At 38.1% G+C, this 6,348-nt stretch overlaps 1 pseudogene; it reads right to left on the bottom strand.

Moving 5' to 3' along the window:
* Window positions 1–5,518: 5,518 nt before the first annotated feature.
* LOC116636263 lies at window positions 5,519–6,001 on the bottom strand (annotated as a pseudogene).
* Window positions 6,002–6,348: the final 347 nt, after the last annotated feature.

Raw genomic sequence — 6,348 nt, 5'->3', positions numbered from 1 at the left:
TTTGGCCTTCATTTGAGGGTAATTGATTATCTAATAATTTCACATCTTTAGGTCTCTACTGAATTGTCTCAAAATCATCCCATGGGGGGCGCCTGGGTGGCTCAGTTGGTTGGGCGACTGCCTTCGGCTCAGGTCATGATCCTGGAGTCCCGGGATCGAGTCCCGCATCGGGCTCCTTGCTCAGCGGGGAGTCTGCTTCTCTCTCTGATCCTCCCCCATCTCATGCTCTCTCTATCTCATTCTCTCTCTCAAATAAATAAGTAAAAATCTTTAAAAAAAAAAAAAATCATCCCATGGATCAAGAGTTATGAAATAGAAGAGACAAACAACTAGACAGCTTCAATGAGACCCATAACAATGCTCCAACCGGATGGTGGCATTTAAGATGGATGGCAAATGCCAAAGCTGAGGCCCTTCTGTAAGGATTTTGTGTTTCCCATTAGAGAAATAATGCAGCCTCCATCTAATTTGCAAGTTTAAAATTGCAAATCCAACTCTTGGGAGAAAATTGGGTGAATCACAAGTGAGTATTGCTTAAGTTTCACATGAGTAAATATATTGTGGTTGTGTTGGTATTATTCAACACTCAGAGCCACAAAATACATTTTTTGTATCATTTTATTTGTAGAAGAATGGCACAATTATTTTCAGAATAATTAACTCCTCAGTTTAGTGACAATTATGTTCCATTATAATAATTAAAATCACACCCTGCTATTTGGATGAACGCAATAGAATAATGATTTCTTAGGGGAAGATTTAATTGGATCATTTTTTTTCTCCAGCATTAAAAATATCTGTAAATTATTTCAATTCATTGTATCACTGCTTGTGAATTTTTCTGCTGTCCTATGGAAAGAAATATCACAAACAAAATGGCAGTCTCAACCCACCCTTGAACCATCTGTGCATTATAATTGTTACTGGAGGTATGCCGGGGCTTGGCAAAATGCAGAGCTCATGGCTGGGCATAACAGCAGGGTTACAGATGGTGGGAGTACCTGAAATCAAGTGGGTTAAAGCAGGTGGTGAGCAGAATATTGGTGTTTTAGGGGACTGGTCTATTGAAAGGAGAGCTCTAGTAAGTGAGTGAGAGAAGTGAGGAAAGGTCAATAGCTCTCCTGGTGATGAAGTTGACAAGAGCTTGAAAGAGTATTAGGGCCCCAAGCAAATGGGCTGGAATTCAGGAAAGCACTCCTGCTTTAAGGATGAACTGAAGTATAAGGCAGAAAACCAAGAGGAAATGTGCTAGCCCAATATAAGTAGGTGTTAGGGAAGAGTTAAGACCTTTTGGATATTTTGGTGTTTTATTTCACCCTGAAACATAACAGAGACTGGGATCATAGCAGTGCAGTGATCAACCCTACTTAGTGTATTGGTAGGTAATGCTACTGCAACATGGTTTGTCTCGATTTGAATTACTCATATACTGAATGCAGAGGGTAGGAAATTTGGATCGAGGCAGGTGTTGAGGGTCTTAATATGAAAAGCATAAACTTGGGGCATCAAGGCAAGAGTCAGAAGCAATAAACTTAGAAGTGCACTTAGATAATGGTAGATTCTTTAGATAATGGTAGGTTACACGGTGGCCCTCTTTGTGTACCCTTGTCAGTGTGAATGACTTGGGAATAAGAGGCAGTTTGTAGCCAGACAGTTAGAAACCATTAGAGTAAGAGGTCTACAAAGTCAGGCCAAGTACCTAACATGGTCTGCCACATGGTAACGGTTTAATGCATATTTGTTGAATAAAAATGGATTAATTAATAAAATGACTGCTAGTGAATTCTGTCAATTGTAGAATTCTCGGGCTCTCTAAACATAGGGGTGGGGTCAGGGTTTATGATTAATTGGCTGGTTCTTTATTATTTCCTGATTCTTTTTCTTACCACTTTATTGTGTTATAGTAAATATATACCTCATGAGGCTCAAACTTTCTAGCTCCAACAGAGGCAGGGAAACATTATGAATTCTGGGAAAGAATAGCTTCTCCAAAGGCAATAAAACAAGAAGAGAATGTAAAAAGTCTTGTAAAGAGGATTAGAGTTTACTTAGGGGCTAGGGTGAGACAGCCAGTCACTACAAGAATTCCTAACTACCCTGAAACAGGAAAGGACCTGAGAGGGTTAGTGTGCATCCTTCTTGAGACCCAGGTACCTTGAACCTGATTCCTCCACTCTGCCCTCTTGGTGCAACTGATCCCACTCTTAACCAAGGGACTCAGTAGTAACTCAGCCTAGGAAAGAGAAGGTGCCTGAAATTCTATAGAAAAAACTATATAGCCTGATGGTGGCTCAGTACTAGAATAAAATGACCAAAGATTTTATTTTTTTAACAATGTAGAGAGTCATGATTGTCAGTGTCTAGAGAGTCATCTGGTATTTGGAGGAAAGCTACATCCCAAAAGAAAAAATACTTCAAACAATTTGGACCACAGTCTCCTATACTGAGTGGCACAAAGTCTAACTGATGTTGGATACAGGTAAGATTGTCTAAGGACACAGTGGCAAATCCTTTGCTGGTTCTTTGGAATTAGCACCACCTATGTCCCACATCTCAGTTCATTCATAAAATTAAGCCATATATGTCAAACTTATTTTTTAGCTATTCATCCTGTTTCCTTTTGCTCTGAACTTAAATTTTTCAATTCATACCATCACACTGGGCCCAGATATTTATTTCTAAACTTAATTCCTGTATCTGCATCAGGATCGTTCTCTTGGTGGATCTGACTCGGCCTAACTATGATTTTTGAGTCATTGGCTTTCTGTAGTATCACTAATACCTTCTTCCTCAATCATTGTATTGATTTTGTAAAACTTATTCTAGAATTATCTTTCCTACTGCACCACCTCTTACAGAGTAACATTACACTTGGCTATAAAGCTTGAGAACATAAAGCATGATTTCTCATCATTTTATTCCCAGTCATACACACAGTGATTAGTAGTCAGTACATATTGGTTGAATGAATGAATGACAAGATTATATCTGCCTTATTTTAAACAAGAGTTTATAAGAGTTGTCTTTATAAAATGAAAGCTAGAATAGCTTTTCAAAGTTCTACATCCACTTTGCATCATTATCCTGGAGTTGTGGACATGTTTCTTGCCCTTCAATATCTTCCAATCTAGTGGGGAAAACAGACATACACATGGTATCTATTAGGGGCTGGTGAAGATTTATACAGATGCTGCAGGAAGATGAGGGAACAACTGTGCAATCTGTTAGGGTGAAGAAAAGGAAAGGATAGCTATTGTGATCTTTAAATATTGAGCAGTAAGTAAGCAAATGAAGAGGAATGGGGATTGATTTCTATGGGAGAAGTGGGTATGGAAAGATATAGAGCCTTTCTAACAGAGGGTTATTACAATAAAAGTCAAGAAGTATGATAGAGGACAATTACTTGCAATTTAAGTGTTACTGGAGCATGAAGTTCCAGGCAGAGAAAGACCTGAATGGGACTGGAGAGTTGGAAAGGACCAGATTACAGAGGGATTTATACTCTGATAAGGATCCTAAATGTTTTTCTATGGGCAGTAAAGGAAGGACATAGGTAATCAGCAGTTTAGAAAACTCTGGAAGATATGCAAATGATTAGTTGAGATGGGCAACTCCCAAGGCAGGGAAACCAGTTAGAAAAACAAAGCAATAATCTAGAGGAGGGAGATAGGACAACCTGAACATGGTAAAAATAGATGTGAAAATGAAGTGTCTAAACTTGGTGCTTGAATGGCAAAGGGTCTGAAAGTTATACTGGAGTCAAGAATAATTCCCAGGTTACTAATTAGGCTGAACAGTTGGATGGTGGTGACACTAATTGAAAAAGAGCCTGAAAGAGAGGGAAAGTGAGGAAATCTGCTCTGAGCAAGGTGTCTGCAGAATATCCACATGAATCTGTGCACTAGGTAATGGACTTCATGAATTTGAAATTTGAGGAGAAACAGCTGACAATGTCAATTTGAAAATCATTAGCATATAGGTAGTCAAAACCATGAGGATATTATGAACTTGTTCAGGGAGAATGTCTGGAGAACACAGAATTGAGCACTGAATCAGGATGAATAACTATATTTAAGTAGTGGAATGGAAGAAAAGCCTAGCAATTTAACCATTATCAGACTTGTCTTAGGTGACAACATAATATTTCCCCTACCGCAAAGTCTAACTGATGTTGGATACAGGTGCATCCCTACCACCTCTTAACTCTATAACGCACTGCAAACTGGCCTCTGCCTCCCCATACCCTGTTTGTTTTTTTAATTAGACTTTTCATTTAGAGACACTTATAGATTCACTTGCAGGTGAATGAAATAATACAAAACTCTCCATGTGCTCTTTCCCAAGTTACTCTTACTGGTAAAATCTTGCAAACTGTGACAGAAAGGATATTGGCATTGATAGAGTCAAGATACAGAACACTGCCTTTACTACAAGGATTCCTCATGTCCTTTTGCAACAAAATCCTCTTTCCCTCAGCCTTCAACCCCTCCTTAACTCCTGTCAAGTACCAACAGGTTCTCCTTAGGATTTTATCATTTCAAGAATATTATGTAAATTGAATCACACAATACATAACCTTTGGGATTGGCTTATTTCACACAATGAAATTTTCTGGAGATTCATCCAGGTCATTATGAGTATCATTACTTCATTTCTTTTTATTGCAAAGTAGTACTCCATGGTATGGATGTAATAAGGTTGGTTTAACTAGTCACCTTTTGAGGGGCTTCCCCCCCCACCAGTAGAAATAAAGCTCCTGTAAATATATGTATACAGCTTTTTGTGTGAACATAGGTTTTCATTTTGAGGGATAAATGATCAGGAATGCAATTGTGGAGTCCTGTTTAGTTTTTTTGACTGCCACAGTGTTTTATTTTGTTTTGTTTGAGAGTATACAATTTTACACTCCCCTCAGCAATGCAGTATATGATCCAGTTTCTGTGAATCCTTGCTGGCATTTGGTGTTGTCACTATTCTTTATTTTAGCCATTCTGATAGACATATAGTGACACCTCATTGAGGTTTTCATTTGTGTTTCCCTCGTGCCTAACGATGTTGAGTAAATTTTCGTGTGCTTAGGTGCCATCTGTAAATCCTGTTGGATAGAATTTATCTGCTTGTCTTTTGCTCAATTTCATAATCCCATTTTTTTTACTGATAAGATTTGAGTTATAGGTTCTTGATATTCCTTCTTTGCTAGCTATGTGGTTTACAAATATTTTCTCCCACTCTAGTAGTTGTCTTTTTAATTCCTTAATAGAATCTGTCACAGAAAAGATTTTTAATTTTAATGAAGTCCAATTTATCAATTTTTCCTTTTATAGACCATGCTTATATGGTGTCAAGTCTATAAACTCTATACCAATATCTCAAAGATTTTGTTTTCCCCCTAAAGTTTCACAGCTTTAACTTTTATATTTAAGTCCATAATACATTTTTTTTTTTTACTTACCGTATCATTATTTTTAATGTCCAGCGTTTACAATACGAGGGCCAGAGCTTTCTCCCCAACTCAAGTTTATAAATTCTCAGTTGGCTTGTGAGGCCAATAGGGATACTTCTTCTTGTCTAATTTGGTTTCTGGGAAGACTTCATTCAGGTCCTCAATGGTCATCTGATCAAATGGAATTATGTTCCTCATCTTCTCCAGTTCTTTTTCATATTCCTCAATCCTGGCCTTTGAGAGAGACAAAAACTTGGCACAACTTTTCACATCTTCTTTTTCTTCAGCATCCACCTGAACAGTATATTTATCCTCTGGCACAGGAACCTTCAGGGCATTAAACTTCTCAAAGTCATCTACCAAACCAGCCTTCACCACATTGGCCTTGTAGTAAGCCCAGTCGATAGCAGGTGGTTTCTCAGGGAGAGTAGCCAACCTGGAGGTAAGTGACTCATTCCAGGATTTCAGGGAGTTAGCAATGGCCTTCTGGTTTCAGGGTATGATCTCCCCAAAAGCTACCCAGTCAATGGTTTTTAGAGCAAGTTTTCACACAGCCATCTTGAGATCCTTCACCGACCCCGGTGGCCCAGAGTCCACAGACCCATAATACATTTTTAATTAAATTTTATAGATTTGGGTCATATTTTGTTATTTGTTTGGCCTATCAATGTCCACTTGCTCCAGTACCACTTGTGAAAAGACTATTACTAGTTTTTGTTCTTTTTAGTTTTTGCACGTTCGTCAAATATCAGTTGGACATATTTGTATGGATCTATTTCTGAGTTCTCTATTCTTTTCCATTGATCCATCTCTCTCTCTGCCAATTCCATGTATTCTTGATCATAATAGCTGTAAAGCAAGTTTTCAAATTGGGTAGACTTTGTTTATCAAAATTATTTTAGCTG

This window comes from Phoca vitulina, unplaced genomic scaffold, assembly GCF_004348235.1.
Source record: "Phoca vitulina isolate PV1807 unplaced genomic scaffold, GSC_HSeal_1.0 scaffold12, whole genome shotgun sequence".
NCBI classification, from domain to species: domain Eukaryota; kingdom Metazoa; phylum Chordata; class Mammalia; order Carnivora; family Phocidae; genus Phoca; species Phoca vitulina.
Note: the sequence above shows the minus strand (reverse complement) of the source record. Positions and strands in the feature narration are given on the sequence as shown.